The sequence below is a fragment of the Acipenser ruthenus genome, chromosome 5 (assembly GCF_902713425.1).
Source record: "Acipenser ruthenus chromosome 5, fAciRut3.2 maternal haplotype, whole genome shotgun sequence".
Classification (NCBI taxonomy): Eukaryota; Metazoa; Chordata; class Actinopteri; order Acipenseriformes; family Acipenseridae; genus Acipenser; species Acipenser ruthenus.
The window spans coordinates 66,352,930-66,366,536 of record NC_081193.1 but is presented as its reverse complement, the minus strand read 5'-3'; the positions used below and the strand labels follow the sequence as shown (position 1 = coordinate 66,366,536).

Here is a 13,607-nt window from a genome sequence, read left to right as displayed (position 1 = left end):
ATAAGTGACTTTTATAAACCACAGTAAAAAAAGAGTATGGTAACAGGTTTGTTTATGTGCAAGTGCAAGTTTTGCACAAATGTAAGGCTGACTTAAACTAAAGCATCAGTTTTGGAGTTTTTCAAAAAATAAAATGCTGAAATAGATAATTCTAGACATCTATTTATTTTACCTGTTTTTACTCATCCACAAAAGCAAAACTTTTGCTACAAAAGATTTTTCCTATAATTATTTGCTTTTGAGAAATTTCTAGAAATGATAAATTTCCATTAGGGTATGTAAACTTTTGACTACAACTGTATATATATATATATATATATATATATATATATATATATATATATTAGGGGTGTTCCCGAATACAAATTTGTATTAGGATATTATTATTATTATTATTATTTGTTTATTTAGCAGACGCCTTTATCCAAGGCGACTTACAAAGACTATGGTGTGTGAACTATGCATCAGCTGCAGAGTCACTTACAACTACGTCTCACCCGAAAGACGGAGTACAAGGAGGTTGTGACTTGCTCAGGGTCACACAATGAGTCAGTGGCTGAGGTGGGATTTGAACCGGGGACCTCCTGGTTACAAGCCCTTTTCTTTAACCACTGGACCACACAGCCTCCTATATGCACGAATAATGGTCTTCTTCCTAATATTAGTAATGGCAGAATAGCGTCTCATTTTCATGAATATTAGGCAGTATTCGTTGCAAACAAAGTGTTTGAAATCAATGAGAATTGGTCTCTCATTTCAACCACGCTTCCCTCTGCGGTCCGTGACACTGGCAGCCAATCGGTGTGGGGAAGAAGGGTACAGAGTCAGAGCTTCAGTTCATTCGATTCGAGAAGGCTGTATAGGGAAAAGTAAAGTGGAATTGTGCTTAAATTTGTTTCACTGTGTCAAGAAAAAGCACTTGTGTTGTCATAATTTAAATAAAATATTTGTTTTAGAGGGGGTAGGAATTTTGAAGTTTTTTTAAACGTTGTGAAAATATAATTGAATATTTTTGTAAACAGCTTAGCAAGACGATTGTCTCCGTGTACCATGCACGGTTGCAGCACTAGGCTCCAGTTAGGAGCAGCACTGCAGGCTGTGTGAAAGAGGAAAAAACACTGAGGGTTGGGATTTTAGAAAAGTGTTTATTCGATTTAAAAAAAAACATTTTTTTGTTTGGTTTTTTAATACAGTTATGGCAGCTCTGTGACTGCCTGTGTTTAGAGCTTGCAGTCACTCCATGTGGTATTTCTTTAGCATAGTGTAGTGCTGTTTATTCCACCCCACAATCACAATTATTTATATTTATTAAAAAAGGCAGCATTTCTCTGTTTTGCCTACGCTTGCCTCAGTAAATTCATTGTAGTTTTTTTTTTAATTATTATTAAATAGTTTTGATCACTACATTTAGATTACTACGTTTAACTTACTGTCTGATAAGACTTTTGTAAATAATAAGTTCAACTAATAATTTCTTACTATGTTACTGTACTGTAGTTCTTTTAGTGGTGTATAATAAATAGTCTTGCTTGCATGCAAAGAAGGACAAAGAACTAGGGTGTGTAGCACGGTTCCCTTTTGCTGAGTCCCTTTTGTCCCCCAGCCAATCAGGGATTCTCGGTCAGCCCGTCCCCGGCCTCCCTTTGCAACCAGCTGACTGGCAATCTGTCTCCAGTAGAGCGTCTACACTACCCCCTGCAGTACAGTGCAGTACAGATACAGATTAAGGGAATGGAATGATGAGTGTGAAAAAGCCTTTTCCAGACTCAAGGAAGGCCTGAAAAGTGCCCTAGTTGTAGCATTTGCTGATTTTAATTTGCCTTTTATATTGTACACAAATGCCAGTAACCAGGATTTAGGAGCAGTCTTGACTCAGGTGCAAGGAGGACAAGAATGAGTAATTGCTTATACAAGCCAAAATCACAGTAACTATAGTTTTTAATTTGAATTTGTTGCCCTTAATTGGGTGGTTACTGAAAAGTTATCAGAGTATTTATCATAGTACATGCCCTTTAGTACATACAAGCAATAAGCCTCCTGTCCATTTACAGACAGCTAAGCTGGGCAGTCTGGAGCAGCGGTGGGCAGCATGGCTGGACAATTACCAGTTTGAGATAAAGTATCGGCGAGGACATGTTAATAAAGGTGCAGATGCTCTATCTCATTTATCAGCTGGGACCACTGAACCAGGCCAGAGGGCAGATCAGGATGGACTGGAAGTGCCAGCATTCCATGACGTTCAAGCTTCTGGAGTCCAGGCCATGTGTGCGGGTCTCGTGGATTAAGTGAGGGCCTCCAGTCTGCGTCTGAAGAAAATTAATTCACTCTTGCCTGGCAGGACTGACCCAGTGGAAAAGTTTGCAGGAAGGAGACCCTGGACTGAAGAGGGTTTTGTATTTTGTAAGTACAGGACAGCCACCTAGTGCAAATGAGCGTGCTAACAAGTCCAAGGAGGCCTTGGATATGCCGTGATAGTGGAACCGGCTTGTGTTAACGGAAGATGTGCTGGTTAGAACTCCAGTTAGTAACTCCCACAGCCGACCGTGATTGAATTTCGGAGCTCTACCATGAAAAAGCTGGACACTAGGGAGCAGACAAAACTATGGCCTTTGTACATAGCTGGTTTTATTAGCCTGGTAGGGCTAGTGACATTTTGAATTGGTATGCAGCCTGTAGGCCTTGTGTTTTGCAAAATGCCCCAACATGCCCTGCTAATGCCCCATTGGTGCCTATCAAAATTACAGCATCTCTCGAACTTGTAGCCAGAGGACTTACTCTAATGTACTGCCATAATTGATAATTTTACAAAATCCACATGGTCAGCTGCCACTGCTCGAATACTGTGGCAGCAAACAATTCAACCTTTTGGTTGCCCCTACCACCTCCATTCTGACCAGGGACCTTATTTTGAAGCCAGTTTATTGCAGGAACTCTGTCTACTATACGGGATAGTGAAAAGCCACCCCACCCCATATCATCTAGCTGAAAACGGCATTTGTGAAAGATTTAATTTTTAAGTCTTTTAGGAAAGCTGGGAGCAGAGAAACAGAGCAGATGGCCTGAACACCTGCAAGAGATGATATACATTTACAATATTATTATTATTATTATTATTATTATTATTTATTTCTTAGCAGACACCCTTATCCAGAGCAACTTACAATTATTACAAGATATCACATTATTTTTACATACAATTACATTATTTTTTACACTTTTTTTTTCATACAATTACCCATTTATACAGTTGGGTTTTTACTGGAGCAATCTAGGTAAAGTACCTTGCTCAAGGGTACAGCAGCAGTGTCCCCCACCTGGGATTGAACCCACGTCCCTCCGGTCAAGAGTCCAGAGCCCTAACCACTACTCCACACTGCTGCCAATAACTCTGTCCACAGAACTACAGGTTATACTTAACTACAGTTTTAATTAATGTTCGGGAGACATGGCCGATGATGGGTGTACCAGAAGAGCCAAGTTACGCATCAACTGACAAGTGGGTACAGCGCCACCATGGATGGCTCAGATATGCCTATGAACAAGCAGGGAAGTAGACAGAAGAGGTGAAGGCACACCAGAATAAGATTTATGACCAGAAGGCTCAAGAATCCCCTCTGTTGCTTGGAGAATGGTGAAAGACAAGAGAGTGAAAGGCCTTGCTAACTTGATCAAACGATGGGAACCGATTTCATATATAATTGTGTGTCAACCTGATGCTTAATTACCAGTCTATGTAATTAAACCAGGGCAAGGGGAAGGTCCAGAAAGGGTTCTTCACTGTAATTTCAGGGCAAGGAGAGGGTCCAGAAAGGGTTCTTCACTGTAATTTGCTGCGTCCTTGTCCTTTCATCCCAAGTTTCTGGACAACTTATTAGAGCCCCTGTATCTGTACAACCTCGACTCTGTTGGGGTTGTTTTACCCAGCAGGTGCAGATCAAGACCCCGAAGATCGAAGGAACAATGAACAGCGAGAGCCAGAAGTGAGACAATCCATCCGAGTGAACTTAGGGGTGTGGTCCAAGTGATACAGAGACTAAGTCTAAAGTTAAGTATACTATAGTTGCCGATAGTGGGAATTTATTCAAGAATATTTTTTTTGTTTGGTCATTGGGACACCAGCCTTTTAAGCAGGGAAGGGTATAATACAACATATCTTATCAGTTATGTATTTATAGTTTTTCACGTTTATTATTATTATTAGTAGTCGTAGTAGTATAGTAGTATTTCTTATTGAGCTTTCTATACATAGTCGATTCAGAGGAGACTATTAAAATGTTATTTGTCTTTTCATTGTGAAATGTTTTGTGTTTGTTTTAAAATATACAGAAAAACTGCTAAGACCTGATGCTGTGGTTATATCGTTGCTGTTCAAGGTTTATTTTTTAAAAGAAAGACCAAGGACCCCATATTTAAAAAAATCCATGTTGTGTGTCTAGCTGCAAACTAAACGAATAATTTTTACACTTATGAAATTTTGGCAGTATATTCAAACATCTGTGTGCTTGTGCTTTTCTTTCTTTTACTTTACAACAACAAGTGCTCTGGGTAGACTCTGCCAATCCTGACCTCATATATAATTTCGCTGAATGGATTAAATGAGAAAATGAAGGATTTAATTTAGGATCAAGGCGTTGAACTTGGGGCAAGGTAGGCCCACTGGGCTGGCGGTGACATTTGCAGTAAGACATAGCCAAGTGAGATGTCTCATTAATTTCATAATTACTGGAATCGTTGATCGACCTTTGTTAATTATATGGACGGTAGCCTCATTATCGCAATGAACTACAAATTGTTTCCTTTTTCACGAGTAGCCACAAATTGAACAAGCCACAATGATAGGGTAGAGCTCAACAAGAGCTGTAGATTTAGCTGTCGACTGAATATTTATTCATTTGTGAGGCCAGCATTCTGCAAACCACTGACCTTGGTAGTACCCACCGAAACCGATAGGGGGAGCCTCGTCAGTGCAAAATTGCATAGAAGGAGAGGTATCATGCTGTTCCAATGGTTACAAAGCAGAGACCAAAACTTTAATCTGTGATTGGAGAGAATCCACAGACTTTGCTAAATCAAATAACCTGGGTCTATATGAGCTACATTGAGGAATAATACGTATGGCAAAAAAGTGACCAAGTAATGAGAGAGCACTCGTTTTGATAAATTTGAACTCGCTGGCAAAATAAAGTTTGAAAGATTGAGCGGTAGCTGCAGCAAACAACATGTAATTTGCAGTGACCGGAAGCTGCTTTACCGGTATAGCTAAATGCGGAAATATGACATGCAAGCAGCCTACATGCTTGATGTTTACGATTAAAAGTGAGTTCCCTGTCTGAACCACCACTTTGCTGAATTTATTGCGTTATTTCGCAATAATGATTGCATTATTTCACAATAAACTCACACTACTCATGCCACTATTCCCATTCAGCCTTTGATTTTGCTTTAAAATGGGTTGTATGATTGTATTTAATGATAAACTTGTACAAAGTATTAATTGTATAGGCCCCACCCGCACACTTTGCCCAAAGTTGCAAGGATGCGGGACCTGCTTCTGCTTTTTTGTCTCTAGGGGTCCAGTCACACAAAAAGTTGAAAGCCATGTGATCATGAAATGGTCTAAATGAAAATGTGTATTAAATTACTGCAGTAACAATATTATATATTAGTGAAGTTTTTAAAAAAAATCTGTAATATACGTTTATAAATCAAATGTTTTCACATGTAAGGAACTGCAATAGAGATATTTCACAGTTTCTCACTGTTCAGCTGCACTTCACTTCTGCTGTGACATCTTATCGAAAATGAAAACTATTTCGTAATAACGCAATATAATTGCGAAATAACACAATAATTATTGCACAATTACGCAATATTATCTCGTAATAATGCAATAAATATTGTTTTCTTTGTGGTGCTAATGAGCTTCCATAGAAGTATGGTATTGTAACGTGTTGTTTCATTTATTTAATATATATTTATAATAACTAAAGGCAAAGCCCTATGTTATATTACATAATTGTGGACTGTCTCTTTAAAATATATTCCCATGATGATTTAAGGACTTGGGTATACTCCTGAGTGGTGTCTATTGAAACTGAGCCATGGCCTCAGACCAACAGCAATACACAAACACAGGGCATCACGGTTCTGCATTGGAGAAAATGTAACTGGCCTGGGGTAGGTATTAAAAAAACAACTGCACAGAGAGATGATCTTTTCCAGTTGTTACAACACTTCAAAGGGGTTTTTTTGGACTGACTGGGATGAACTGACCTCATCGAACAAAAAATACAAACTCAGCCAAGGTCAAGGGTGAGCGTCTCAGGTTCCAGAAAGCCGTCAGGAGGTAATTGAGCCATCACAGAGTGAGTGGTGCAGTCCAATCGTGCTGGTGGTTAAACTGGACGGCACCATATGCTTCTGTGTTGACTACCGACAGGTAAACAGCATCTGCAAGTTTGATGCATATCCCATGCCCGTTCATCTCAATTTGACGAAGGGCTTTTGGCAAATTCCTTTATCACTGGATTCCTGAAAAAAAGTGCTTTCGCGACCCCTGACGGGTTGTACCAATTTAAAACCATGTCATTTGGTTTACATGGGGCACCAACAACCTTTCAGAGGTTTGCAGTTAGACCCACCAGCCTAGATGTTTCTTAGCTGTATCAATTGATCATTCATTAAATGTACCAAGGAACAAAAACAAACTGCAGGGCAAGTGGAAAGTTGAGCTGGAATATATCACAGTTTCAGTGGATGGAAAAATCTTGTTAGGTCTTTTTGGCAGCAATATCTGTAGTCTACGAACTTCGAAAATAAAATGAAAAAAAAAAAACTAAAATGAGGGAAACTTTTTGAAAAAGCCAGAGTAAACATGCTCCCAAGCCGCAGCCATTCAGCATTACGCTTCAGTCAGCAGATCTGGCAGAGCTGATGGGTTCACAGTTGTTTGGAGGCCGTAGCACAGTAATCTTTTCAAAAGGGTGGATTTGTCTGGATGCCAAGGCACTGGGCCAAGTATTTCTCATTTAGAGCTGGCCCGCAAATGACCCTCCTGCTGGAGCTGGTTTCAGGAAAAACAAAGCAGCAGTATTAGTGATGCCTGGCAAGCCTGGGCAGGCTCACATGGGTGGGAGGGAAAACACGGAAATGAGAGGCCTCATTTCGGGAACATCTGTACCGCCTTCCTGTGTAAAGAAAAAGTAAATGCTGTCTACACATACCCAGAGGGTCTAAACATAAACACATGAGAACAGAAATACGGTCTTTGGATTTTGTTGAATTTTTTTATTTTTGTAGTTTTCTTCAACACTCGCCTCCCCGGTAGGGCCTCATGTCTGGGCTCTGTAGCTGGGAAATCAGGACAGACTGGCCTTCAGGTTCCTTAGTTGAAACATGTGTGTTTATAAAAGTCAGTGGTTGTTTGAAGAGGAGGGGGGGGGGGGGGGGGAGGGGTTTGGGGGATATGGTTTCTGTTGGCTCTTACTAAGCTGCTTTTTTCAGACAGAAATTATATTAGTCTCCACACAGTGTATTCCTATTTAGAAATACAAAACTGGATAATGGAACATTAATTTGCTACAGTTATTGTTTTGTCTGACACAACTGTTCTGGTTGTGGTGCTGTAAATTTAGATTCACATTATGCCAATGCTTCTGTTTTTAAGTGTGGAGTTGTTGTACACATCAATAACAAATACATCTGTTCATTCTATCCATTTGTATGAAACATTTTTTTTTGTATCCCAAGGACAGCTTATCCAATTGCGAATAAACTTGCTGTCTTAGTACAGTACGTGCTGTTGCATGACTTCTTTCTGATTGTGTGAAGGTTTTATCTGGGATAGCATTAGTAAGAAATGTATTCAACTTTACACAGGAATTAACGTATTACAAGGAGTTATTTCACATAGGTCTACTTGTAGGCCTACCTTTTCAGAGTTCTGATTTATTTTGGGAACCACTGTTCTTGCAGAAGTGATTCATGGTCATTTGTTATGAGATGCTTTTCTACATACTGTGGGGTTTGGTCACGGTGGCATTCTCTATCATGGCACCCGACTGACTTCTGTAATGTTATAATTATACCCTTGACATTGGATATGTTTGTACATTATTTACATACATATACTGATGACAAGACTTTCAAGTGTACTTTCAGCACAGATAATGAAGAACCAATTGTCAGCCAGAAGGCCAGATTTAAAAGTTAATCAGTCTGTTATTAACGCCAAAAAAGTTGTAAAAATATGCTACAGTATATTATTAAAACTTCAATACTAAACCACTGTCCAAAACAGTACAACATCTGGATTAAAACAAACAAAAAAATTAAATATAGGAATTAATATTATTATTATTTATTTTGTGTCTCACAGGATATCTACTGAGGAAAGATCCTAACAAGTGAGGGATAAAAGAAGGGGAATTCCATCAACCTAAGTAGATAGGTAAGAAAGTCTTGAGTAAAACTTGTATTTAAATACTACAGTTAGAATGAAAAAGGCTGGGGGCAGCAGGATGTAACATGTGGATGAAAGTGAAAGAAGAAAGCAGAATGGAAAGTTACAGATTAAACTGTTTAGACTTTAAAGTGACCAGTGACCAGATTCACTCTTTAGTTTTTTTTTCCAGCAGAGGTATACACGAGGTGCATGCATATTTCTAAGAATGTTATTACCCCACAAGTGCACGTTGTAAATATTAACCCTTTTTTCATTGTCATTGTTATCAGTGTACAAAAACAACGAAAATATGAACAAAAAGAGCACACAGCTAAAATTAGAAACTATTGGAGTGGAGTACACAGAAGGCAGAACTATGGAAGAATGCAAACATGTACAGATTTACCAAGGACTTATAATTTACTGTACAATTTGACGATTGTGGGACCCTGCAGCATATATTTTAGTGCACAAGTGAGCCCTTGACAGAACATAAAAAATACAGTAAATGTATTCCAAGTTTATCAATAACCCAATGGTGAATATTGTCTGCACATACAGAATACAGCATATTTCTGCATAATTATAATTTTCCTTTTTCATTATGATGACAAGTGAATTGCTGGTGTTGCTTATCTGTATCTACTTTTGTTGTACAATCGTCTCACAGTACATATAACTTAAAAAACAGAAGGTATGTAAATAATTTACCATTAAAGATTACTTTCCATTCCAAGCACAAATGCAGAAAGTACTAAGATCAAAAACTTTGTTTTCAAGCTGGATCCGGAAGGAGTAATCTGAGATGGTTTTAAAGGAAAATCCCTTTATATCTGGAATTTCCCAAGGTATACTGAAATCCCTTGGACATGTTAGGTATGGGGCTGTGCTGAACGAAGGAACTGTAGCAACAAGCAGATTAAACAGACAATGCTTCTATTACTTACTGCAGTGGGAGGTGTGCCACATGGTACATTTTCAAAACCCTCCCTGATGTAAAAATAGGTTTGGAAGGTAACAGTTCAAGTTTTAAAATGTAGTGGCCTTAATTTATGTTGAAAAATGTCTGAATTAGATCTGCAATAGTGTGTGGTGCATTCCTGCATGACATTTTGAATTTGAATTATTCATTATGGTGCAGTTAAAGTTTGGACAGTGCTGGGTTTGTGTCCTGGTTAATAATGTTTGCACTGTAAAATGTAGTAAACTTGGCGCTATTTTCTTCCTATTTAGAAAGTAGCAGTAGGCCAAGCCTGGAAATACATTGTAACTTGTATCTTTATCTACAGTATAATGGCCCCTCTGTATTTCCTGCAAAAAATGTAACATACATATGTTTTTTTTTTTTACTCTGAAAATAGGCCAGCAGGAGTGATGAAACAGTTAACAACAATCAAGCAAATTCCACACTTTTCTGTGCAAACAGGATGTCTTGCTGAAATCCCTGGAGTACACCTAAAAGGTCTATGAGTCACACAATTAGCTTGTGTTTAGTTTCAACGCCCTTACAGACTGTGCCAGAGTTTTTAAGTAAATAAAAATTGAGCAATTTCTTGGCATTCATTCTTTTTGTAATGAATGTGCAGCATAAGAACATTGCCCAGTACAATACAATTAGGCTCTGTTTCCACCTTTTTAAAATGCAGTTATCATTTTACAGTGTGGAGGAGGCATATAGATATTTTTTTTTGGGGGGGGGGGGGTTTGCTGGAAGGCTAATTCAATGATTTAATTGTGAATTATTTGCAATTGTAGCATATCTTTAGTAGGTAGCATGATTGCTTCTTGGATCTACTTACAGTATGATTGTATGCAACTGAGTACTTTGTGCTTGGTGTTACCCTTTAGAGGTCTACAAGCAAATATTGGTCTGTGTCATTAATCCCACTATATTTGTCAGAAACATCACATACATTAAAGAATGTGTCTGCAGATCACAAACAGTAGCTAAAAAAAACTTCACTTAAAGACTATAGATGAGCGACAGGAGCTCTTTCTGAACTAGAGTGCACACTTACTTGGGGATACCAGAAAACTGGCATTTCAGTCTTCATTTTTTATCTCAGTCGGAAACAGTACAGTTGATCAATCGTTCCGGATTTGCTATTGTATGAAAAACATACTAATATTAAGATAAAAAAAATGTTGGAATGTGTTTTGTTTAGGTGACAATAGATTATATGTTGCTATTTTAAGGTGTCACTCTGAAAAGCTGGTAACCCTAAATGCACACTTGAATAACTAAATACTGTACCTTAAAATGCACTTTCAGTGTGTAGTAGCCTGGTGGAATTTCCAGCAGCAAGATTTATATGAGTAGTAATGTTTTTACTTATATATTCTACATTTCTCAGTACCTATGTGAGTGGTGCAATGCTACTGTAATCCATATTAACCTGTATTTAGTTTACAGTAAAATACTAGCTTGACAACATTTGTGTATTTTAAATCATCTGGTTTAATCTCATTATTATTGCAAACATATATTGCATGTAGTCACACTGTAAGATAATAATCTTTTCAACATCCTCCTTCGGGGACTGCCTGTCACTACCTGCCCTGGTTTGCAGACATGTGCTGGCTGAACCCGTATGGGAATGCATACTGCGTAATCAGGTTGTACATAGTTTTCCTACCCCCGGGGAACAACTGCCTTCCTGATCTTTAAGAAGGACAACCACCATAGCAGTGCAACTTGGAAACTTGCCACATTCTCATCAAAAGCTTAAACATCCTGCTGATACTTGAACTCATAAGGTACACAGTGTTATGCCAGCACTGAGATAAGTATTTATGACATATCTACATTAAGGCAGCAACAGTAAAGTAATTACACAAATTTGCACAGCAATAGACGCAGTTAACATGATAAAGTGGACTAATTTGAAATATTCTTTGTACTTCTGGAACATTTAAAAATTCTCCAAAATTAGTGACTCGCTGGTCCTGTCCATATTAGAACATTTATTTTAAAATCTTATACAAAAGGTACACTTGTTTCCATTTCAGATAAGTTCATGGACAATAAAATGTATTGCTTTGATTTCATTTGTGATTTACTAAACTTTGTTTTACATTATATTTTGCAGTGTCTCACAAAATATATTTTACTGCAGTTTAAGACACTTTAACCAAATGTTGTTAATTAGCTGGAAGCAATTTGATCAACCAGAGAAACTCTGTCACTTGTTTGTAGCACATATACACTACGTTTGTCACCATGAAGGTAGCTACATGTACACAGCTAGTATGAGGAAGACAATAAGGCTTGTATTTTTTTCAAAACCTGTACCCTTAACTTGTAATCATATTTTTTTCTGCAAGCCAAAAATGTCAACTTCTTGACAGATTTTCAAGTTCGATAAAGGCCCGTAGAGTGGTTACGTTGGCAGCACTTACCATGTTCTCATTGTTTTTCTGTATTGCGGCATCTCACGTGAGTTGTTTAAATAATGAAATAGTTACATAGTAGAATTGTGTAGTGTCGGACCTATTATGAAGCAGATGCAAAGGAAAAGGCAAATGTTCTGAGAGGAATAGAACAACCAGAACAGTATAAAACTAGCAAGAAACAACTTATTTACCAGAAAGATAAGAACATTAAAACATTCTGGACACTTTGTCTAGTTTTGCAATATTAAAATGATTTGATTCCTCTCTAAAAAAATAGCTTTTGCTCTTGCTTCAAAACAAGGCCCAAGAATTTGTATTCTATTTGGATTCAAGTTTGATGGAAGACTGCTTGACTAATACCCCAAAATTGTATTGTTGTGAGAAGGTTTGTAGAACCCCCTTGTCAAAAAATATTGAAACACTGGGTGGGCTAAAAAAACAAACATTTAGGACTGGTTTGTACTGTTAGGGTTTGATTTGGGTAAACACACAACACAAATATAATTTGCAAGAATACCACCTCATCCATTTAATTCTGGCAATAACTCTTAACTGTTTCTTTTCTTCCTCCAGTTAAATTAATACGAGTGACCCAGGCTTGAATGGTCAGGTACTTTCATAGATGCTAGAAGGCTTACAGAACGACTTTCCCAGACTAACCTACTACCCCTCTCATGCCTTTTGCATGACTCATAGAAGGCTTTTTTTCTCAATGCTGATTACAGTCATTAACAGCTCTGCAACCAGGTACACAGAGGCATCTAAAGTAATTTTAGGTTTCTTCTAGTAATTAATTTGCCTGCTTCCATTTTTTTAAAGGCATAGCTGTTTATTTATTTTTGAAGGAAGTCACAATTGGGGGATTTCCAGGTCTTATAAAAGGATGAATGTAGGCACTTTCACAAATCACTGAAAACCGCTCCCAACCTGCGACAAAAAGTTGGCCTGCAAAAGAAAGTCTTGTAACAAAAGTCCCTTTCACAACTTAACAATGTGGCCTGACCTCATTCCAGCAATGAGAAATCACAAGGTTCGTGTGAAAACAGTTTACCTTACAGAGTAAATGACTGACAGATTTAGTTTAGTAAACAGTTTCATTGTCACACTCCTTGTACAGTGTGACAAATGAATAACTGCCTTTTTTACATGCTGAGCTCTCTACCCATACAGAATAAAAATATATTTAATATATAATAAGACATGTATGAATCTTATATTTTCACAACATCATTCTTGAATTAAACAGAATATATAAAAAATATATTATCAAGATATTTTATACATTTTTCATACACCAAAATTGTCCCCTTTTCTAGATATGAAAAATATGTGAGATATATGGTAAATATATAGTTAATGCTTTTAAAATATAAAGGAAATATAATTCATATGAGAAAAATATATGATGTATACATTTGAAATATTTCATTTAATATATGTACTTGTGTATGGCACATAATAAAAAACAAACAATATTGTAGCCGAGCACGGCACTTAAAATCACCTTTATGGATTAATAAAGGAAGCAACACCTTCAGCTCTTTTTAAAACACCGGAGTTGTTTATTTGGCAGAGATTGCCAACAGCAGTGACTCATGTCTCAGTAACACAAGCACACGCACAGAGGCACCTCCCCACTCTTGCGGATGCAAACACTGATTTATAACAAATCACAGAAATACTCCCAAATGAAGAATAAACATGCAAAACAATAACTTGAACAATTATCACAAAAACACTAATCAAATATTTACAATAAATCAACAAATAA

At 37.5% G+C, this 13,607-nt stretch overlaps 1 long non-coding RNA gene across 1 annotated transcript; it reads left to right on the top strand.

Annotated features, from left to right (window-relative positions):
• Positions 1–7,202: 7,202 nt before the first annotated feature.
• On the top strand, positions 7,203–11,491 carry LOC131737159 (uncharacterized). Its single transcript, XR_009328729.1, has 2 exons — positions 7,203–7,397; positions 8,378–11,491. It is a non-coding gene; the product is annotated as an uncharacterized LOC131737159 (long non-coding RNA).
• The last annotated feature ends 2,116 nt before the right edge of the window (positions 11,492–13,607 follow it).